The sequence below is a fragment of the Musca autumnalis genome, unplaced genomic scaffold, assembly GCF_047663935.1.
Source record: "Musca autumnalis isolate F117 unplaced genomic scaffold, ASM4766393v1 scaffold_3, whole genome shotgun sequence".
In the NCBI taxonomy this organism is placed as follows: Eukaryota; Metazoa; Arthropoda; class Insecta; order Diptera; family Muscidae; genus Musca; species Musca autumnalis.
This window is the reverse complement of record NW_027411866.1, coordinates 186,309,604-186,334,621: the sequence shown is the minus strand read 5'-3', so window position 1 is coordinate 186,334,621 and position 25,018 is coordinate 186,309,604. Positions and strand designations below refer to the sequence as shown.

The 25,018-nt window shown below is 34.4% G+C and overlaps 1 protein-coding gene and 1 long non-coding RNA gene across 3 annotated transcripts in view; both read right to left on the bottom strand.

Annotated features, from left to right (window-relative positions):
• The window catches only part of LOC141398587 (tyrosine-protein phosphatase 10D-like), a 365,390-nt gene that overhangs the window by 291,998 nt on the left and 48,374 nt on the right, over positions 1-25,018 (bottom strand). The window lies entirely within an intron of this gene.
• LOC141396799 (uncharacterized) lies at positions 17,786-18,286 on the bottom strand. Its single transcript, XR_012411245.1, has 3 exons — positions 18,116-18,286; positions 18,002-18,044; positions 17,786-17,947 (listed from the first exon to the last, which is right to left on the bottom strand). It is a non-coding gene; the product is annotated as an uncharacterized lncRNA (long non-coding RNA).

Below are 25,018 nucleotides of genomic sequence, written 5' to 3'. Positions count from 1 at the left end.
ATATTTTTTTTTTTCGAAATGGAAGTTTTAGTACAAGGTTTTCTAATTACTTTTGCATAAAAGTTTGTAAACATTATTTGTGTAAAATGTGCTGGAAATCACATTTTTGTAATACTTTTTTGTGGATTTTTTTCCAAGTCCTAAATATTTAAGTTGAGTTTTAATAACTTCGCCATCCTTCGCCACTCTCCAAATTTTTTGAAGAATGTTCGCAATGGTGTCAAGTTTACACAAAATTTGGTTCCAGCTGCATATATTTGCATTTCCGTGTGTGGCATTAAAAATACTGACGATGCCACTGGTCTTTTCAGTGAATATGCCGTATTACTGCTTTAGGCTCTACTTATGAGACACCAGTCGGAGACGTCCGAAACCTGGACCTAAGACAATAATTTTTGTCGCAGAAGGTTTTTGATCATTGAGAACTCCAAATGGCAAATTACAACCACTTCGGGCTGAAAATGTTGATAAAATCTTCAAAATACCTGAAATCGGGAGGTATCGTAATATGAGAGCTATACCGAATCATGGACCTAAGACCACAACTTTTGGCGCAGAAGGTTTTTGCCCATTGGGAACCCCAAATACCAAAGTACAGCCAATTAGGGCCGAAAATGTAGATAAAAGCTTCAAAATACCTGAAATCGGGTGGTAGCACTACATGGGTGCTATAGGGAAACTGGACCCATATTGATCATTTTTTGGCTAAAGTAATTTTTACTTATTTTTAGCATATACTAAAAAAATCAGATTGATCCGACGATTATAAATATATTTGTCGCACCTTCGCATACAAGTGGGACCACTGTGCGCTGCAGACGGCATTGAGATCGTAACGTATGCGGATGATTGTAAGATCTTGGCGTCAGGTGTCTTCCTTGATGAAGTTTTGTCTGGTCTTACCACCTTTTTCCACGCGAGGAATATACAAATATCAGCCAATAAATCTACGACCACTCTGTTCACCACCTGGGCGGCAGAGTTGGGAACAATAGAGTTGAATGCCAGGGTCGATGGTAGAAGAATTCAGACAACAGACCCAGGCAGGCCAGGGGGTCTTCATGATCTAGAAAGAGACGTCCAACGTTACAAGAGATAACCCCTAGATCAACAAGCCTATCAAGCAGGTTTAAGTAGCATTCACATGAATGCAGTCACAGATGCAATAAACAACTATCGTGTGATTGCGTTCCTCGGAGAACATCCACCATCTATCGCAGCTGAGGAGCGTCAGCTTCCAGGACACATCAGAGTAGCTTTGGCTCAATATGCTTGGGATGGTGCAGCTGTCTAAATTCCTACACGCAGAAAAATATATGTTAGAAATATGTTTGGATCCAAACAAATATTTGTTTGGGACTGATTGCAAACATGTATATGTTTGGATCCAAACATAGTTTGTTTGTGTCCAAATAAATATATGTTTGCAACATTTTGTAACATATCTCAATTTTTTATGTTAGAACATATTTTTTATGGGTGGAGAGGATTTTTGTCAAAGAGAATAACATAAGGGCTCTCGCAGCTGCGGAATGCTGGTTTATAATAAAGAGCTGTGTGCATGGTGTAATAGGAAGCGCAGAAGTTTTGTGATGTGTATGCGTAAAACTCGTGTTTTGTTGTTGTTAACGAAGGAAACAACCGAAGAGGAAACGAAAAAAATGGTATTAATTATGTTGGTTTTTTTCAGTGTTCTAGGGACAATCGTTGAGTAAAGACGGTAAAGTGAGTGAATAAATCAGTGTTTGGCTTTTCTTAAAGAAATTGTTCTTTTTAGTAAATTAAATGTCCAATACATTTTATCATTGAAACAAAAACGTGAATGGAAATATTTTATTGGTCAAGTAAGAAATCGCATTTAATTTTGGTAATTACATATGGATGGACCTATTTATTACATTATATAATCATTTGATTCCAAATGCCGATTTCCCGCTGATGATTTGAACTTTGAAGAAAATGTCTTTTATTTCACAACTAAGGAGAAGCGTTCAACGATGTTTCTATATTATTTTTTTCTTCTTAAAAGTTCGACTTTTTATAAGTTATTTCATTCAGTTTCCTCTTTTATTAAAGTCTGTTTTGTCTTTCTTTGGAATTTTTTATGTGCCTATGTGTTTGTTGTGCTTTTGCTTTTTTTCTATACCTTTCAATAAAACACCACCATTTATAAATGTGTGTATATGTAAGAGATAGCCAGTAAGCGCTTGCTGGGAGCAAGTGATCATACATTTCAATGTGTTTCACATTGCTATCAGAAAGTGCCCACTGGTGTATGTGTTTGTTTTTATTTTGGCTTTTGGGTTTGTATTTGTTTGCACCCAAACATATAATTTGTTTGCACCCAAACATATAATTTGTTTGCATCCAAACATATAATTTATTTGCATCCAAACATATAATTTGTTAGCACCCAAACATATAATTTGTTTGCACCCAAACATATATTTGTTTGCAGAACCCAAACATATGTTATGTTTGGGACTGCTAGCAAACAAATATAAGTTTGCTGCAAAATATATTAGGGACATATGTTAGAGAGGTATTTTTTTCTGTGTGTATGGGGTAAGGATTGATGACACCGTGTAAAACATCTGTCATCTACCCAAACCACTGCACCTTTTCAACTGCCCTATTAAACCTACTAACAAACTTAGGTATGTAGCTCTTTCTGGTTACAAACCATCGAAATAGCCACATTCTTACAAATGATAAACCCAGAGTCAGATTAAGCAGAAAAATGAACATACAAACATATAAACTACTATTACGACAACAACAAATTGCAATTATGGATGTTAACTTTTTGATGACAATTAAATTAGAGTTATTTCATAAATTCCTTTGAATTAATAAAAAAATCATGAACATCATATTTCAATAAAGCATTTTCCATTTTCCGAACAAGACGTGAAAATGTCATGCCTATTGGTTGGTGAAAATGGCATGTCAAAGCATTGATGAAAATTACGTGTCAAAGCATTGGTGCAAATGACATGTCACAGCGTTGGTCAAAATGACATGCTTTGGACCCAAAAATAAATAGAATCTTTTGGGGTCCACGCTCATATAAAATTCATCGATGAAGATGCTAAAAATATGACATGCCAGATCACTTGCACCCATGATTGAGTAGCATCTTTGCCATCGAACATTTTGCTGGGAATATAATGGGGATTTGCGGTATAATCCGTAACTATAGTCTCCTTCCGAAAGGAAACCACATCCAAGAAACCTTACGTCAAATATACAAAAAGCTAACACTTTGAAAAATTTATAAATGAATGTATAACCCTCCCAACAAAGTGAATAACTAAAACTTAACAATTATCACCAGACACTGATTCGCATACAATTACATATCATTTCATTTTCACTCCAAAGTATTTCATTATAACTTTCCCATTTTTGTTCTTGACAAAAAGTCAAAATAATCTGTGATCACTTTAAAATTTCCCTTGAAGGGCGTGGTGCAAAGAAAAACAAAAGAAAATTGTTTTGTTATTAATAAACCAATCAAGCAATAAAATACAGATTTCATGGCATTTGACAAGGCATAACGGAATCACTTGATCTGGCGTGAACATTTAAATAAAGAATTATAATAATCGACCATAAACAAAAACAGTAGAAGAAAAAAAAATAACAAAAAAAAGGGAAAACATAATCTATTCATAGACGCTGAAAAAGTCATAACGGAACAGAGCCGCTGTTGCAACGGTGAAAAAGTGAAATACTTTCACCTAAATAGCAGTGCACTGAAGCGCGAGCACACAGGGCAAAATAGTGAGTGGTCAACACCTTGATACCATTAACACCGAAAGGGAAGAGCTACAAAAACACACACGTAGTGAACGAGAGGTGAGAAAACACATGAGTCACGTGTTGGGTTTCTGTTTGACTTGCTATGCATTCATACCATTTTTCCATCATTCCGTCCGTCTGTAAATCTTGCCCTGACCGTTCATTTAAGGCATCATGTTACAGAGATTGCTGGTCGTCGTCGGTATACTTTGGTAAAAGATTTTTCAGTTGAACGAAATGTATGAACATGTCAGTCAGTACAAAAGGTAATAAGGAATGAAATGTAAATTCTGCCGTTATTCCTCACCCCCTCTCCGCTCATAAAACTACGGCCCCTGTATTTGATACAAAATTTTATCTTTGCCATTCATTTGCAGCAGCATTTGTGTGTTAATAATTTATGTGGAAGCCTTTGCATGTGACACAGGGTTGGTTTTTTGGACTTTATATTGCGGCTACTCGTACTGCAGCAAAAAAGAGGAAAACAATTTCAATCTTGTCACCCTTCCTGAGTTACACCATGGATGTTAGAGTAGATTTTATTCGACACAGTTTTCTTGAAAACGAAAATCTTTCCAACATTTGCAGCATCATGGAATATGTTAGTTTTTAATTAGCTTGGGGTTTTCCACTACAGCTTATGTTTTTGTTGCTTTTGGTTTAAGGGTCATGGAGAAAGGGAGAAAGGAAAGGGGTTGCATGGAATCTATTTAATTCTTTGTTGTCTTCTGCGTCAATGTGTGATGTTTCCACATGATAATCCTTTGTTGGTTTTTGTTGAAACTGACACTTATCTTACTAACAATATTATTATTATTGTCTGTAGATGCCTGCTGCTACGTTCCCGCTGCTTCTCCTCCTTCAAATTTTTGCCTTTGGGTTATGACTTTTAATCACAAAATTAAACAACAATATTGTATGTTAACGATATTCTAATTTACGTAGATTACATCAAAGGATTTGTTTGGTTGGTCAAATGATTTTTAAGCTTGGTTGAATTTCAAAGGGTTTCAATGCGGATGTATGTACATTTACGAGCTGAAAGGTCGTCTTTATAGACGAGCTGAAAAGTCGTCTTTATAGACGAGCTGAAAGGTCGTCTTTATAGACGAGCTGAAAGGTCGGCTTTATAGACGAGCTGAAAGGTCGTCTTTATAGATGAGCTGAAAGTTCGTCTTTATAGACGAGCTGAAAGGTCGTCTTTATAGACGAGCTGAAAGGTCGTCTTTATAGACGAGCTGAAAGGTCGTCTTTATAGACCTGCTGAAAGGTCGTCTTTATAGACCTGCTGAAAGGTCGTCTTTATAGACGAGCTGAAAGGTCGTCTTTATAGACGAGCTGAAAGGTCGACTTTATAGACGAGCTGAAAGGTCGACTTTATAGACGAGCTGAAAGGTCATCTTTATAGACGAGCTGAAAGGTCGTCTTTATAGACGAGCTGAAAGGTCGTCTTTATAGACGAGCTGAAAGTTCGTCTTTATGGAGGAGCTGAAAGGTCGTCTTTATAGACGAGCTGAAAGTTCGTCTTTATAGAGGAGCTGAAAGCTCGTCTTTATAGAGGAGCTGAAAGGTCGTCTTTATAGACGAGCTGAAAGGTCGTCTTTATAGAGGAGCTGAAAGGTCGTCTTTATAGAGGAGCTGAAAGGTCGTCTTTATAGAGGAGCTGAAAGGTCGTCTTTATAGAGGAGCTGAAAGGTCGTCTTTATAGAGGAGCTGAAAGGTCGTCTTTATAGAGGAGCTGAAAGGTCGTATTTATAGAGGAGCTGAAAGGTCGTCTTTATAGACGAGCTGAAAGGTCGTCTTTATAGAGGAGCTGAAAGGTCGTCTTTATAGAGGAACTGAAAGGTCGTCTTTATAGAGGAGCTGAAAGGTCGTCTTTATAGACGAGCTGAAATGTCGTCTTTATAGACGAGCTGAAAGGTCGTCTTTATAGACGAGCTGAAAGGTCGTCTTTATAGACGAGCTGAAAGGTCGTCTTTATAGACGAGCTGAAAGGTCGTCTTCATAGACGAGCTGAAAGGTCGTCTTTATAGACGAGCTGAAAGGTCGTCTTTATAGACGAGCTGAAAGGTCGTCTTTATAGACGAGCTGAAAGGTCCTCTTTATAGACGAGCTGAAAGGTCGCTTTATAGACGAGCTGAAAGGTCGTCTTTATAGACGAGCTGAAAGGTCGCTTTATAGACGAGCTGAAAGGTCGTCTTTATAGACGAGTTAAATGAAGCACATTTTTTGGACAATATTCCTTTGCAAAACCTCATGTCAACACCAAAGACCAAATTCAATGTTTTAACACACAACATTTTATATCACATTTTTAATACAATTAAATCTAACCCCATCTCTGTGTAAGAGAATATGACCTGTATCTCACGTGCCACCAGCACCACCATCAGTGCCTTTGGCTCATTACATTTATCTCCCCTCCCCACTCACCAGTAAATAGCATTACTCAAACAATGGGTCACAAAAACCTAATTATATTAAACCATAGGAGGTTGAATTGATTATGAATAAAGAACAAAAAAAGTGGAATAAACACAAAATCATGGGGGTTTATTTAAACGGTGGATATTCTTTGTTTTTCAATTTTTGCAAATATGTAATCGTAAATGTTTGCAGAAAGGGTTGTTGTTACAGCGCCACTTCCAACCAGCTGGCTATCTACAACAGCGTCATTGCCATTACCATCATCAAAATATGTCACTGATAATAAATCCCTGGGTCATGAAAAACAAACCACATTCCACTCCATGTGGTGGTGATGTTATGGGTAAATGTCGGTGCTTGTACACCGTTGTTGGGTGGTGTGTGTGACCCAACCAATGTCAACTGAAAAATGTGGTCAATAGCAATTAATTGATAAATTATGTCGTTAAATTTGTAACATTTATACAGAGGTCTATTAAATTCGCAGAAATTGGAATTAATGTAATTTCCTATGAAATTCAATAAAAATGAAACTTCAAGAGGTGAGATTAAACTGAATGTGCGACTAATGCCAGTAATTGAATACGCACACACATATTTGTTTTTCCAAGATAAACTCTGTACCATTAGGAGAATACATGAACAAATATAGAAACATTTTATGGGACACACTACCAATGTGAAAACTAATGAAAGAACAGCTTTGATATTTAAAAAATAAATTTAGTCCCCTTTGTTATCATTTTGCTATTGCATATATTCGGCAATAACTCTTTAAATTTTATTTGTCATTAGTTCCCTAAAACGACAGAGCCACATCACTGAAGTCATTTCACATTCTAGTGGAAAATAGTTGCACATTTCCACATAGATTTCGTAGGCCATGCCTACCATATGCCAACATTCATTATCAACTAGTTCACATTTTTGCATCCATTCATTTATTCACTCATTCATGAATTACTTCCATGCCATAGATTTTGCATTTAATGTCATTTGAAACGAGAAAAACTACACATAGAAATATTTCTTTTGTTCCGTTCAACAAAATTTGTCACAGTGTCATTCGTGCTTGGATGTGACGTCGACATCTTGTTGGCATTGTTATAATATAACAATGACAAGTAGTATGTATCTGTCAGAATACAGGTGATGGGGTACAGTGTTTCATCCATTAAAGACAAAATGTGTGCTAAAAGCACACACACACATCATACAAATTATTATAGAATAACAGGTGATGTACGGTTGTTATGGGAAAATTTCCATAGAAATATACCGACATGCATAGTTTAATTGTGCTAATTATGCTGCAGATCCATCAACATTCAAGCGCAACAATAACGGAAGCTGTAAATATCAGCAACATAGACAATTTTAATGTGTTTTTAAAAATTTTACAAACGAATGTTTTGCCACAAACTACTCGAACTTGGGCACTTGTTGTGCCTTACAAGGTTTTTATTGAAATTACTTTCCAGTAAGAATACCTTAGGTCCGTACAAATTTCATCACAAATAGGTTTACAGTGGAAGTAATTAGGAGTAATAACGAATTATCTTAATGATTAAAAGAGAGGGGGATATAGGCCCTAACTTTGCTTCCTGCGATTCGTTCGGTTCTGCGACTCGATCGCTTCGAACTGATTCAATCGTAGCTTCTCGTTCCAGACCGACTACATCGCACGCAGAAAAATATACGTCAGAAATATTTTTGGATCCAAACAAATATTTTATTCGGACTGATTGCAAACAAATATATGTTTGGATCCAAACATAATTTGTTTGTGTCCAAACAAATATATGTTTGCAACATTTTGTAACATATCTCAATTTTATTTGTTTGGATACCAACATATTTTTTAAGTTAGCACATATTTGTTATGGGTGGAGAGAGGATTTTTGTCAAAGAGAGTAACAACAGGGCCTTCGCGGCTGCGGAATGTTGTTTTAAAACAGGTATCGGCACTAATACAAACGCATTGTTTGCGGCCTCACGCATACGACTCTCTCGTTCTCTCAACAAACAGAGTGTGCGTTAATACATTGCTAAAATTAAAAATCATTGAAACAAGCGACAGCAGAACCTTCTTCATTGACTTCTGAACGAAGACTGAGTGGTGGTTGTTCTGTTGTTATTCTCATCAAGGGCACGTGTGCCCCTTTTTGCCGGATGCTGTTTTAAAATAAAGAGCTGTGTGTATGGTGTAATAGGAGACGCAAAAGCATTGGTGGTGTGTATGTGTTTGGTGCTTTGTTGTTGTTAAGCAACGTAGCAAGCAAAGAGGAAAAGAAAAAATGGTATTAAATATGTTGTTCTTTTTTCTTCAGGTTTCTAAATACAATCGTTGAGTAGAGACGGTAAAGTGAGTGAATAAATCAGTGTTTTGTGTTTTCTTTAGGAAATGGTGCTTTTTAGTAAATTAAATGCCCAACAGGTTTTATAATTGCATCCAAAAGGTAAATGGAAATATTTTATTGGACAAGGAAGAAATCGCATTTAATATTGGTAATTACATCAATACATTTTCCATACACATACATATGTGTATTTAAAATGTGGATGTACCTATTTATTACATAGTATAATAATTTGATTCCAGATGCTGAATTCCCGCTGATGATTTCAACTTTAAGGAAAATGTGTTTTATTTCACAACTAATGAGAAGCGTTTAACGATGTTTCCATATAATTTTTTCTTTTTAAATGTTTGGTTTTTTACAAATTATTTCATTCAGTTTTTCTTTTATTAAAATGGAAGTTGCTAACACCTGAGAAGTTTTTGCAGATTCTGAATTGTAGTGCTCATAGATGAGAAATATCAAGAAACAAACAAAAAATCGCAGGAGGGATTTTCAAATAAATCGCGATTTAAGTTCACATTTTTAGGGGTTCTTTATGTTTTCACGATTTTGCTTGGAAAGCGCGAGTCCTATGTAAATGGGCCTAAAGAAAATGTTGTAGCTGTGAAAATTCTCCACAAGATTGACTTTTATGATATTTTCTTAGGTTTTACCGTTTTTGAGATATAGAAGTTCAAATTGAGACAATGCACTGACTGTATCGCCTCCTTATAAAATAATAATAAAATATAATTTCTTTGGAATTTTTTATGTGTCTGTTGCTGCTTTTGTTTTTTCCTATGCCTTTCAATAAACCACCATTTATAAATGTGTGTATATGTTTGAGATAGCCAGAGAGCGCTTACTGAGAGCAAGTGAGCATACATTTCAATGTGTTCCGCATTGACATTTACGCTCCCTTGCTCTCAGAAAACGCAAACTGGTGCATGTGTTTGTTTTTTTTGTGTGGCTTTTAGGTTTGTATTTGCTTCCACCCAAACATATAATTTGTTTGCACCCAAATATATGTTATGTTTGGGACTGATTGCAAACAAATATATGTTTTCTGCAAAATATGTTTGGGACATATCTTAGAGAGGCATTTTTTTCCTCCGTGCGAGCCTAGTGCCACCAACCCGAGTACCATTGACGGGGATGATACCAAGCCGAGGGCCATCAATGCGATTGCCTAAGCCAAGGGTAATCAGCACGCATTTTTTAGGCCAAAAGTGGATTTTTTTAACATTTGTAGAGAACACGAGAATGCTTCGACGATATTTTAAATAAGGAGCAAATTAGATATTTGTTTTGAAGATTTTTAGGAGAACCAAAACACAATTTTTATAAATATACTTTGGAGAACCCGAAAGATGGCTTTTCACCATTATTTGAAGTTTATAAGGATTTTAGTCCAAATGTGGGTTTTTGAAGATTGTAATTAATTCCTAAATGTGGATTTTTTTATAATTAGAGGGACCAAAACAATGATATTACGGTATTTTTAAAAATGATCAAATAATTAATTTTTGAAAAAATTTTGAGAGACCAAAATTCGACTATTGAGGAATTTTAGGAATGCCCAAATTTGGATTTTCTAATAACTTAAAGAAGAACCAAGCTTGTTTTTGTTTGTGTTGTTTTTATATGGACCCAAACGTAAACTATATAAAGTTCAAAGGAGGATTTGGGTTCTTTATAGATTTTTAGAGGGGACGAAGTTGGATTTTAGAAAATTTTTAGAGGAATTTTTCTCATTCTTTTAGGAGGACTAAGTCAAGTATTTTTTTCTTTGAGTTTTTAAGGAGGACGAAAATCTGCATTACTTTAAGTGTATTCTTGAGATGTTTTAAGAAGATCCACAGGTACATTAAAGATTTTTATAGGAGCAAAAGCTCGAATTGTTCAGATTTTTAGGTGAACCTGAAAATCTATTTTTTTTTTTTGGATTTGTTCATAAATTTCGAAAGGGCCAAAACATTATTTATTTAATTTTTTTTAAGGATCAGCGCAGGATTTGTTGAATTTGATTATTGATGCATTTTAGGAATTCCAATCATTGGTTTATTGTTTTTTCTTATGATATCCTGGATTGTTTGAAGATTTTAGAAAAAATGGATTTATGTAGAGTTTTTTAGGAGGATTTATAATGGATGAAAAAACTAAAAAAACAAAACTAATATCTTTAATTTCGCATATGCATTTATCTAATGAAGGGCGATATATATACTAGTTCCCAAGCTTTGCCTTCGTCTGCCACAAAAACAACATTCAATACGCCTGAAGATTGGCTTAAACACCCGTGAAACGTGGCGTAATGGTTGAATGCGTGGGACTTCGGTAGACTCCTAATTTTTCAATGTATATAATAGGTCTAATAAGCTCAACTCGAAAGAGAATTAATTTAATATCTTTAAGATTTGAAAGTTGATTTTTGTGGATATTTAGTATACATAGATTTACATATATACGTAAATTTTTGACGATTTTTAAGAATAGCATTTATTTTATTTACTAATTTATTTATTTATTTATCTATTTATTTAATTTGTTATTTATTTACTTTTTATTTATTTATTTAATTATTTATTTATTTATTTCTTTATATATTTATTTATTTACTTATTTATTTATTTATTCATTTTATTTATTATTTATTTATTTACTTATTTGTTTATTTTTTTATTTATTTATTTATTTACTTATTTATTTATTTATTTATTTTATTTATTATTTATTTATTTACTTATTTGTTTATTTTTTATTTTTTTATTTATTTATTTATTTATTTATTTATTTATTTATTTATTTATGGTTTTTGGATATTTCTCATCTATAAACATTGCAGTTTCAGAATCCGCAAAAACTTCGCTGGTGTAAGCGGTTTTCAGTTAGTTAAGGTGCACTCTGCAAACATTGTAATATTGTCCTAATTTGAACTTCAATATCTCAATAACGGTAAAAACTACGAAGATGTCATATAGACAATCTTGTAGAGAATTTTCATAGCTACAACATTTTCTTTACTTTTAAACTTGAATCGCGATTCATTTAAAAAGCGCTCCGGCAATTTTTTTGTTTTTTATTTTTCTTATCTATGAACATTGTAATTTCAGAATCCGCAGAAACTTCCGAGGTGTATGGACCTTCCATTTAAACTTCTTAACTTAAAGGATATTACGTATAATCGTTTTAGTTTTAAACCTGGTCTGAAATCATTTAAACATTTTTACAGTATTTGGACCTTGAGTTCCCAATTACAATGGTATACTCTTTTAAGAAGAAGTGCGAGATAAGTGAAAAAAAATTCCTTAGCAAGAATATTTCTGTCATCATATTTGACAGAAACTTTCTTACTTGTTTTAATACAATATATTTAATTACCGAACTTTAATTTCCCGACTTCACTGTGCAGAGAAGACATAAAATACAGACGAAAAAAATATGGCAGCATATTTCCAAATACACATATTGTATGAATAAATTTTGAAAATGTCTATTGTTTATAGACTTTTCATTTATTTTGATGGGCCTTCCATCCATAGATAAAGTCACTGCAAATATCATTCCCCCCTATTTACATGAAAAATATTGAAAGAACATTTTGATGAAAGTTTTTCCGCATTCTATATGGGAAAGTCGGTGTGTATGTGTGGGTATTGTTATTATTACTATTGCTCATAGCAAACAAAAGCCAACAACTCGAAAACAAAAATTGGCTCCCTCAATTGGAGTAGTTGCATGCAGCAAACAGATGGGATAGCAGCTAGTACATACATTGCAAAGCATTGTGTTGCATCAACACAATGCCAGTGAGAGAACACAACTAAAACATGCATCAAATTCTCTAATCGTAACAAATGTTAAATTTTACCATAGGAACTTCATGAAGTTCTATGACATTTCTGCCTTAAAACTAAACTATTTCACATAGTTTTATTTTACAAATGTTTATTTGTAATTACTTGTTTTCGTATTGGTTTGTTTTTGTTGTGAGGCAGATAGGAGAAATGTATGAATGAAATGTTGAATGTACGTATGTACATTTTTATTCATTAGGGTTTTTGTTTTCAAAAGAGAAATAGTTTTGGTATTTTCTTTTAGTTTTTGTTTGCTTACTTGATGGGAAAATTATTAATTTGAAAGTAAAGAAATGAAAATCACATCTGTAAAACATTGCCCTGTGACAAGTGAAATGCATTGAAGTAATGAAAGAATTATAGACAATATTTAAAGATAATTTATTTCAAACAAATAGGGAAAGGGTTGAAGATATTCTGTTTGTTTGAAAAGAAGTGAAGTAATGTGTACAAACTTGTATGGTAATAGCTTACTTGATAAGTGCTAAGACAACGAAATAAATTATCCAATATTTCCCAACTAAAATCACATTAATATTATTTCTTTAAGGAGATAGCGTGGGAACTTTTCGAATTGTGGTAATTAATTCCATACCCAGCAAAAATTCGGGTCCAGTAGACATTATGCTACCCATTACAAAGTAATGTAACGATTTAAAACTACTTACTAAGTAATGAGTATGGTGGCATAGAGCTTGTGTTTCCGACTACAAATCCTAGGGTTGTGTGTTCTACGCTCACCGTCGACACGTTAGGTTTTTGTTAACAAAATAAAGAACAGTTTGTGGTGTACATGTAAGCGTTTAAACAACCCTTAATGCTCGTACGCGTGTAGTAGAGACCAAACAAAATATGAAGTGTGTTGAAATTAAAAACAAATTCCACCTCAAATGTTCTAAAAATATAACATATGTTTTTAGCTTATTGTTCAACTTCTAGTGGCCATATGATAACTAGTTACTCTAGTGGTCGTAGAATAACTAGTTATTCAGTGCGACTCTTGTTAAAATAATGGGTTAGTAGGGATTTTTGTAAGTATTTATGACTACCAAAGTGTAATATAAAACCCCATTATTTAGTAAGGATTTTTTTCTGGGTATGGGCTAAAATGGATTAACTTACTTTTAAATTTGACTCACCATTTTTATAAAGAAAATACCTTATAAGTAGACGTACCTGAAATATAAAAAATTTATTTTAGTTAATTTATTTTCATAATTAATATACGATAAATGAATAAAATATCCAGAGGGTAAACATGGAGAGATTAAATGTACGATTTTTTAGAAAACTTTTAGAAGTTAAATGTAAATTAGAAAATAACTTTTTTCAAGATCCGATTTACGAGAACCGTGCATTTTAGATATAAAGTGTCTTTAGCAATAAATCGGACAACATCCCGAGGAATATTTTTGTGGAAGACATTAACTCTTTAGCGGGTCAATGAAGAAAATTTACGGACATCCTTCTGGTGAACCTTACCTAGCTGGTTCATACATTCTACAAAAATATACCCAATATAACACCGTCCGACAATTTTCAAAAAATTTTGTTACACTTGAACCGGACTATATATGTTTGAAAGTATAGGCAAAATGGAGTATAATGGTATTTTTAATTTTTCGTTTTCTCATCGTTTTGACTTTTTAGAGGTCAAACAAATTTCAAAGGTCAATATTATTCAAAAAAATATTTTAAATACTTGTAATCGTCGTACGATGCTGGTATTGATGTCATATTAACGAGGAGAGTATAGGCTTTATATAATAATTATAAATTATTGCATTCCAGGATAAAAAGGACATCAAAAATATCCTTGAAAAATTAAGTCAAAAGTGAGCATTTTGGCTGGCGCATATCTCCTAAACCGCGAAGAATTTTAATATGCTCATGGAGGCAAAGTTGTAGCTCTTGTCATAAAGAACATCAATTCTGGACAAATGAAATCCACCAAACCTCATTTTCTAGGTCAAAATCACCAAGTTCAAACCCCTAGAAAAAGTTATAGAAGATGATGAAGATGAGGTTTGGTGGATTTCATGTGTCAAAACGATGAGAAAACGAAAAACTAAAAATGCCATTTTACTCCATTTTGCCTATATTTTCAAACGTATATAGTCCGGTTCAAGTGTAATTTTGGCTGTCCGAATATTCCAATACACGATAAATAGCCTAAATGTCAGAAATTCATAAAAACTTAAAATGAATTTTAGGATTAATTATTTTTATACCCTCAGCCTTTAGGTTAGAAAGGGTATATACATTTTAATACGACCAAAAATTTGCATCATCGAAATAACGGTTTTAGACGAAATTCGTTTCAGACAATTTGGAGTCGATTTAGCCTTGTCCGTCCGTCTATCTTTCTGGCTGGTGCGCACAATAACTCTCGAAAGGATTAACTAATTCGAACTAAATTTTGGGTATCGTAATATTTTGTCCAAGCTTAGTTTAAGTTCGAAGATGGGCCATATCGGTCCACTCCTTCGGGTACCTTCCCCACAAAAGTTCAAAAGTTATCTGTAAAATGGTGTGAACGATAACTCTCGAAGGGATCAATCGATTTGGTCCAAACTTCGTAGTATTCCTTCTAGATATAGATCGGGTTCGAATATGGAGTATATTGGTCCACTCCACACAAAATTCGGTTAAAGTGAAGTATAAGAGCTCCTCTCGGATCGTTTTGAAATTTGTTTCAGTAAGTTGTTCTTGCGGCTCCCTTTACGACAGTACAATTTGTTATACCCTCAGCATTTATGCTAACGAGGGTATATCAAGCTTTTTGTAGAAAATTAACTTATGTTGAAACTGAGGTATGGGGTATTGTAACTCGCGATCAGTTTTACTATACCATAACTTTTGACCGCATTTCGGCAAAATAAACTGTTTTAGCCCGATTCACCGAGGAGTTTCTTAAAATAATAATTTGAGCGGAAGCTGTGGTCGTACTAATGTAAAAAAATCGGAAAAAATCGTTGAAATAAACTAGTTTCATTATGTTATTTTCCAATTAGTGGTTATACAACACAATGTAGAGCTTAATGCTCAAAGGAGAAGTTAAAGCGCACACTTCAGAGTTGAAGTTTCTAATTTATGATTTTTTAATATATCCACTGTATCTACCTCAAACGGATGCTGACATTTTGAAACCTGAAAAATGGGGTTTTTTGAATTTTTGCTCTAATCCGGACGCGCAGCTGCATTTCCCTAAAAGCTAATTATTGGATTGTAGTACTCATGGTTTCGCATTTTTTAATGTATAACATGAGGGTGTAGCCCTCACAGGATCACAGTAATCTGCGCCTAACCACGAAATTTTTGTGCGTAAATTTTTCTCAAAAACCTATTTTTTTGGTTTAAAATTTACAAACGTCATTCGATTTCCGTGGAAACCCGCGTAAATTTAGTTTTTTTACGTTCTGAATCTAACAAGCCACGACGCGTAAAAATCCACCCACTAGATCGGCGGATATGATACCCCCCAAATTTCGAAAATTTGCAAAAAATTATTTTGAAAACATCGCATATTAAAACGCGTTTTGGATGTGTCAGTTCTACTTAAATAAATAGATCGATACGCGTGTTTAAACTGCGCGAAAACAGATATTTCAAAACTATCGCTGATCCAGAGATATAATAGATTTTTTCTAAAAATTAAGTGCGATGCTACATCCACGGTTCTTGATGGATCGCATTGAAACGGCATAGAATGACGTATTTTTTAATGGTGATTATTGAAATCGGATGCGCATAAAATGTAAACGAACTTCGCGGAAATTATGACCATTTTACTGTATTTTGCACCCTTAAATGCAGCAGATGCTACATCGTGGCCGCCAAATAGAATTTGACAATCTGTACATCAAATAAAAGGGATTGATTCGCTGTGTTGGAAAATCGGATGCGCATCATTTCATTTTCATACTTACGCGGTTTATATGCTTCTCAAATGTTGTAATATTCAATATAACATTATTTTAACGTTATGCCACAATTGGAATTCCTTGTGATTTAATATAAGGTTCTAATAATATTATCCAATAGGAAAACTATAAGCGAAAAATTTGTTACAACGGAATATCATCATTATTGCGTGAAATTTTGACGAAAATGCCGAAGAACTCAAACATTTTTTCTCCAACTTTTCCTATAAAATCATAAAAAAATAAAATTAGAATAATATGATTTTAATTTTTTCGTAATATTTTCTTCGTATTTTTGCAAATAACATGAATACTATAGCTCCAACCTTCACAACTTAGGTTTCATTGTATACCTCAAAATGTCTGGATGCTGTTATAATTTTTTTATATATTTTTCGTAACTATGAGCGCTATTGTTTCAAAAATATGTTTGTAAATACGTGAAATTATTTAACAAATTTGATTTTTCGCGAATCCATTGAGACTTTGCGATTATTTTTTGCATCATCGCAAAGGGTACGAATTCAGGGGCCTAATTATGTGAGTCGATTCGATCGAGAAATTACTCGTGAATTTGTTTTCGACACGATAAAGAAAAGGCATTATAAGTCTCGATCGAAAACGTTTAAGCATTGTTATCGATTTTTTCGATAGTAACCGGTAATCGAACTGTGAAAACCGGTAATCGAACTGTGAAAGCCTATATTTTCTTTAGTTAACATAATTATAGGTAGATGCCGAAAAAGTATTTATTTTAAAACAAAAACGAAAAAAAGCATTATTATGAATGAAAAACTGTAAATTTTTGTGAAATTTTTTGAAAAATACTTTGAATAATAATTTCGAAATAAAGTTGTGGTAAGAAAATAAGAACATTATTAATGTTTGGAAATCCTTTTTTAAATTGTTGTGACATATTGCTAATGCATCTACCTTAATAAACGTACGGTTGTTTTGGCAGAATTATTAGAAACATTGGCACAATTTTTATAAGAAATGAACATATAATAATAAAATGGATCCATCTGTGTTATTCTTGTTATCTTCTTCTGACGAAGAAGATGACAACATTAATTTAATTCGTGAACAAATTCGTTCACACAGTGAACCTTCACCTTTACCGTAAGCTGCGTGTTTTAAAGTATAAATCATAAATTGATCAATTTAAAATGTATATTATATTTCTTCGCAGATTTCTACAAAGATGCAGGCTGACAAAAGAGGCCTTCCGTTATGTACTTTCTTGTTTGGAATTTTCGTGCCAAAGTTCAAAATCTGCCCCCAGTTTTGCAGTTGGCAGCAACGTTGTCCCTTTTGGGAAGTGGCGGTTTCCAATATACTGTAGGGAATGATTTCCTTTTAGGTCTGTGTCAGAGTGTTACATCAAAAATTGTTAAACATGTTAAACAATATTGTATTCTAAATTGGGGGCCCCGCGGCATTTAATTTAGATGCAAGTTGCTCCCATAAACGATTTGAATATGCCCGAGCTTCTGGACAACTAAATTTTCCTTTGGCCAAAGATGGGTGTTGGGACATGAATTCTGCCATAATCGCTTTTTGTTTAAAATTTATTCTGTTTACTTTTGTAGTCCTAAAAAATAACAACTTCAATTTTGTTTTCATTGTTTTTCGCAGAAATACTTACATGTTCCTCTTATTTCCTTAAACGACTGCAAACACAAATTTTCCTAAATTGAATACGAAAATTATTGTTGTTTCAGTTTTGCTATTATTTCCCAACATAATTTTTTATTCTTACTTTGTTCAGAAATCTTCACATTTATTAACTAATTTATCTGTTTTTTGCATAAACGAAAGCAAGATTCAATTTGCACATTACTTTTCTTGCATTTACTTTCCTTTTGCTTGTTTACGATTGGTAATGTAGCAACGAGAAATGTCTCGCAGAAAATTGATCGATAACTCGATAATTTTACTCGATACCGAATGTTATCATACCAACTATGGGTACTCTGTTCGAAAAAACTCGATATCGACCCACATAATTAGGCCCCAGTTAACGATAATAGGATATAACAGCTAACTATATTAAGCCGCGATTTTTTTAGAATTTTTTCTAATTATCATAATTAAAACGGTCATATCTTTTGCGCGCAACGATCAAAGTTAGTAACGAAAACAGATTTGGAATGCTGATTTTTTTCTTAATCTATGTACCAAAAATCATTGATGTAGTATCAAAAAATTTTTTTGATTTTTTTAAAATGGAAAAGACAATTTTAGACATTTTTCCTGATATACACTTTCATACGGGCAAAATGTGCCTCATCGAAATAATGGATTTAGACCACAAGTATATTTGGACGAAATGTGTTTCAGACAATTTGGAGTCGATTAAGCAATGTCCGTCCGTCTGGCTGGCTAGAGCGTACGATAACTCTCGAACGGATCAACAGATTCAGCCCAAAATTTGGCTTTCGAAAATGTTCGTTGAAGGGAGTAACCGATTTGGTCCATACTTTGCAAATCCTGAAATGTCTGAGAAAATAGCCTGAAAGTTGCAAAAAAACCCTATGACCGTGTCAGGTGGTTGGAGCGCAAGACAACTTTCGAACGGATCTGTCCATTTGGTCCAAAATTTGGCCTCAGTAATATTTTGTGCAAACATAGTTTAAGTTCGAAGATAAGCCATATCGGTCCACTCCTTCAAGTACAAAAGTTCAAAAATGTTCGGAAATATTGTTCGTACGGTAACTCTTGAATGGGGTGGCCGAATTGGTCCATACTTTACATATCCTAATATATCTACCAGATATAGATCAGGTTCAAATATGGATTATATTTGTCGATTCCATCCGGTACCTTGCACACAAAATTTGGGATAAGTTCATTTTAAGACCTGCTATCGAATCACTTTGATTTTTGTTGAAGCAACTTGCATTCGCTGCCTCAATTACGATGGTAAACTTTTTTCCAGCGGCAAGTCCATTCCAACAGCACGAAGGGTGTAAAAAACTATGGCACCATATGTTGTGGCTGGAGATCCATAATGGTCAATGTCGATACATTCCTATAAGTACCTACTCAGCAAAACTTCTGATCTTTAATCATAATCAACATTTTTGTCGGTTCATACGCCCAAAATGTTTAAAACCCCCTAAATACATACGTTTTTTGGGAAAAAAATTGTTTCAATATACACAAGCTGAAGGTATATATCTGTCGTCAAAGCCAACTGATATTTTTTTACTTGTTCTTGCGCAATTTCACATTGCTTGAGATATTAGCCTAAAAGCTGCAAGATACCCTGACGGCACCAACCAAAATGGCAAATCCGCAAGATACACAAGACTTTGCACATCATATTACAATTTTTTTCGGGAGTAAATCAATACTTCCTGTGGTAATGGCCCAAAAGCTCCAAAACCCTGTCGGCATATATGGCTATTGTGCAAGATAACTTTAAAACTTTAAATTTTTTTTTCTAAACTGTTTTTTTGTCAGTGTCTGAGGGTATATCTCCGACAGCACAGCTGACTGAAACTTTCTTTCTTGTTTTCCTTTGAGTGTACTGTAGCATCATCGAGGTCACAAAATTACTAAATTACAAGCTACACTTAACGGTACTTAACAACCATTATTCTCGCTTTAGAAAGCACATTCTTAGAATTTAATTTAAAAGCCATATTTCCCCAATTGTTTTAATTAAAACAACAGAATCTCTAAATACAGCTAAATCCCTTTCAAATGCATTCGAAAAAAATTGCTTTACACAAAAAATTTAAAAACAAAAAAAAACTCTTAAACCATTTCAAATTGTGGCCGATACTTGAAGCCACAAACAAAAGAATGAGAAGAAGTCATAAATTAGAAAAAATTAACACCACACCAAGTCAATTGAACAACGACGATGTAATCAGTGTCTGACAGACCCCCTACCCTCCTCCAGTAGTGAGTGGTGCATGTAGTGTTTAAGAGTAAAAAGGAAGAACTTCATTTACACCCAATAGGAAATACGCTTTGTATTCAAATAAAACAAAAATAGTAAAATTACAACATTATCCACTTCAAGCTCAGCATGGTAAAGAGACCGGCATGCAGACAGACAGACAGATAAACACGGAACGGAAGATAAAGAAAGATATATACTCAGACAGACAAGCAGGCAGTGAGCCGAACAGTTAAATGGCAAAAATGCTTGATCAAGTGCAGTTAGTGAAAAACACAAAGAAAATGTTTTGGATTCCATTTTCATCTATCTATGTACACCACTCCTATTGCATCTTCAGCCCAAACTCTGTCGGTCTGAAAATAAATAAAACTTTGGAACACCAACAAAGGCAGCCAGACACCCAAGACAAGAGGAAGCATAAAGCCGACACTAATAATAACAATAACAACAACATCCAAAACAACAACTACAACAATTTGGAACGTCTACAAACATGAATTGAAATTGAAGATGAAAAATTTAAAAAATGTCTTGCAGCAACAACAGCAACAATATGTTGCACTTGCACACAAACATCAATCTGTGGCAAAGTCAAAAGGAATCCCAATAGACAGCAACAACAGCAGCAGCAGTAGCATAAACAAAAAAACGTTGATGGAAAATGATGAGAAATGTCTACACAAAGATTCACACATAAAACGAGTGAGTGTGGCACCCATGCTCTTGTCATTTCATATTCAAGTGTACGAATAAAAACAAAACCTACATCAATGCATATAATGTGATGGGTTATAGAAGTGCAACATTACCTCCTTTGGAGGATATTTTAATCGGATGAAAATGGTCGAAATTGTGAAAAATTTCTTATTATTAATTTCATCCTATTTTACCATCAAGGGCATGACAGAGTCCATGTCTTATTTTGATTCCCTTCATGCAGCACTAATTCGTCGTGAAGGAGCTATCTTTAAGATCCGTTATAGGTAGTAAGTTAACGTGTGCCGAGCAACAACAAGCAACAAGTTCTCACTTAAGAAGCCTGCCTTAAATAAAAAAGTACTACAAGACTACAGCTTCCTCAAAATGTTTTAAGGATAATGATTTGGGAATGGGCTTCTGAATTGCCTGGACTAGTGTAACGTGACAAAAATTCCACGCAAATAACTGTGTCGTAGAAGCATTTTACTTCACGCTTCTATACATCAAGTTCATAACACAGCCCGCCTAACTAATGAATATGCATTTAGTTCACTTCGTTGCAACTTCATCAATGACACTAACGAAAATACTTCTCATTAACTTCATAATATTTCAATAGTGATGTCACACCAGCTGTTCGAATATGAAAAGTCAAATCCCTTTGTAATTTTTTTGCAATTTACCCAACAACCTATAGACATTTTTGACATAACATATTTATAATTTTACGATACCACTCACTACCTTGCTAATTGTGTCATGCTTGTACTTCACATTTCGCCTTGGGATAGGTAATTAAAAGCAATAATCGATTTTTCGACTTTTCGGTTTTGGCCTAAAGCTAAAAATGCGATTTTTCGGCCTGTCAAATATTTCAGTTGTACTCGACTTTCGACTTTTTGAGAACCGCAGAAATTCGATATAACCGATTCCTCAATTTTCTAGTTTTCTATCAGAAAACTATAAAACGGCCAAAGTCAACTAAAACCTAGGGAAATGTTTTGAACTTTTGTGGGGGATGTACCCTAAGGAGTAGGCTGACATGGCTCAAAATAATACGACCTGCAAAGTTCGGACCAACTCGGTGGATCTGTTTGAGTGTTATTTTTCTGGCACCAGTCACCTAGATAGACATTGACCAAAATTTTTGTCGTATCGACGTATACATATCCGAGTTAGCGCAAAGGCTGGGGGTATACAAATCGGGACACTATCAGGTCTATGCACTCAAGACTGACCTTTTCAGACACAACACATTCGTGTCCCGAATGACATAATTCAATTTGAACTCAAAAACTCATTTTACCCGCGTGACACGAAACATGAGATTTTAGAGGATTTTAATTTTTTTTTTTTTGACATATTCAAGAGTGTTTTCTTCTATAGTGAGGCTGTTGACACGTTATCTTGGCTGAATTTTGTATTTCTTATGAACCGAAAATCGGGACACGGTCATGTTTTTGAACACAAAAACACGTTCGTGTCCCGAATGATATATTTCAATTTTAGCTCTACAAAAAACTAATGTACCCGCGTGAGACGAAACATGAAATTTAAGCCAGAAATGACACGAACATGAAAAAATCCGCTCCATTTCTCTACTGAACGAATCGATTCTCTACTAATTTTGTATATCAGTCGTAAGCACCGATTTTTATCTTTTCGTTTATCGTGTACAAGAATATCATCACACATTCAGTAGTGGTTTACTCGATAGTGAGATTGTTGTCTTGGATGCATTTTATGTGCAGTAGTTTAGTAACTGGTCCTTTGAGACACCTTAATTCAAGGATCGAGCATGAGCTCTATCACTAATTAATTAATACACCAGCGTGACACGAAACATGAGATTGTAATAAACAATCATTTAGTGCTCCATACACCACCCGCACATAAGTTCACCATTTAAATTTTTCTGTCCTTGAAGCTGATCTGTCCTCAATTTGTATACTCTCAGCATTTATGCTTACGAGGGTATATACATTTTCCTACGAGCAAAATGTGCCTCATCGAAATAATGGTTTTAGACCCGAAGTATGTTTGGACGATCTGTCTGGCAGGTTGGAGCGCACGATAACTCTCGAACGGATCAACCGATTCGGTCCAAAATTTGGATTTCGAAATATTTTGTTCAAACTTAGTTTAAGTTCGAAGATGGGCCTCAGATACCTCCCCCACAAAAGTTCAAAAATGTTCGGAAAAATTGTGCGCACGATAAGTCTTGAAGGGAGAAGCCGATTTGGTCCATACTTTGAATGTCGTGAAATTTTTACCAGACATAGATAAGGTTCCAATGTGGGGCCTATCGGTCCACTTCTTAGGGTACCTCCCATAAAAATTTTCGGAAAACTTCAGTTTAGGACCTTTGATTTTTGTTTTAACAACTTGTATTTACTGCCCCCATTACGACGGTACAGTTTTTGTTAGGGGCAAGTCTGTATTTCCTGAGAAAATAGCTCGAAAGGTGTAAAAAACCCCCATAGCTCCATGTGTAGCGGCTGGAGCGCCCGATAACTATGGAAGGGATCAGTCGATTCGGTCCAAAATTTGGCCATCGTAATATTTTGTGCGAACTTATTTTAAGCTCGAAGATTAACTATATCAGTCCACTCCTTTAGGTACCTCCCCCACCAAACTTCAAAACTTTTCACTAAAATGGCGCGCACGATAACTCTCAAAGGTCATGGTAGAACAATAAAAGGTAACAGCAATACCCAGCTGAGTGAACTGGGCTGCAATGTTAGTGTCAAATTTCATACGACATTTTATATATTTATTTCTGTGTTCGATGTATGTATATTAGTGATATATATTTTTTGAAGAACAAATTTATTCATCAGAAAGAAAAAACGATTACCCATAAAGACTTCTTCATATCATTGACATGTAACCTCCTCCAGGTCCGAATGACGTGCCGCACACTAAAACACCGCTTATATAGACGGTACAATATTTGTTAATATGTGTGGTATTTTGTTAAACTTGAAAAGAATAAAGCCCTAATAAATGTGTGCTATTTTGATTTCAAAAACAAAAGATTGAAACAGCTTCTCCTTTTTCGATGAATTACCAGCGACCCCAAACATTTTTGCAAGAATTCTACTTTCTGCGAGAAATTATGCGTTTATAGACATTTCCTTATTTTGTTTACATTTACCGTTGACACTAACATTACAAACAAAATAGGGGCTCCAAATGGCGAAAATTGTCTAGCAACAACAACATCTAATATGCCTGAGGATGTTAGCCTAACCAGCTAACGATAACGAAACGATCGTCGATGTTGATGTGTGTGTAGGACTTCGCTAGATATAAATTTTTCAATGTAATCTCCTTAGTTCATAAAAAGCTCGATTAATTAAATTAATTAAAAACAAACTTCTATGTGGCTGTTGACTTGTATTTGTTATAGTATTTACTTTACCTGGTTTGTTCTACCATGTCTCAAAGATAGTAAGCGATTTGGCCCGTACTTTGCCCATCGTAATATTTCTACGATACATTGATCAGGTTCGAATATGAACTATATATGACAACTCCTTCGGGTATCTCCCACACAAAACTTGGGAAAAATGCAGTTTAAGGCCTGCTCTCGAATCGCTTTGATTTTTGTTTTAACAACTTGAATTCGCTGCTCCCATTACGACGGTATTTGTCAGGGGCAAGTCCATACCTTCCTGAGAAAAATAGCCCGAGAGCTGTAAAAACCCCTATGTCACCATGTGTAGTCAAACGGATTAGCCGATTCGGTCAAAAATTTGGACTTTGTTTTATTTTTTCCAAACTTGGTTTCGATGCGCACCTTCCGATACCTCCCCCCAAAAGTTATAAAAATATGGTACGCGCTATATCTGTTGAATGCAGCAACCTCCAAACTTTGGGTTTTCTTATATTTTGTCCAAATGTAGTTTTATAGATATAAGCCAAAATTGCTTTAAAAAGTCAATATTTAACCATATTTAAGTAGGGCCATAAAATCCAAGCCGGATCTGACACAAAAACCCCACCTAGGGTTTTTGTCATTTGGATCTGTACTTTCCTAAAACCCTC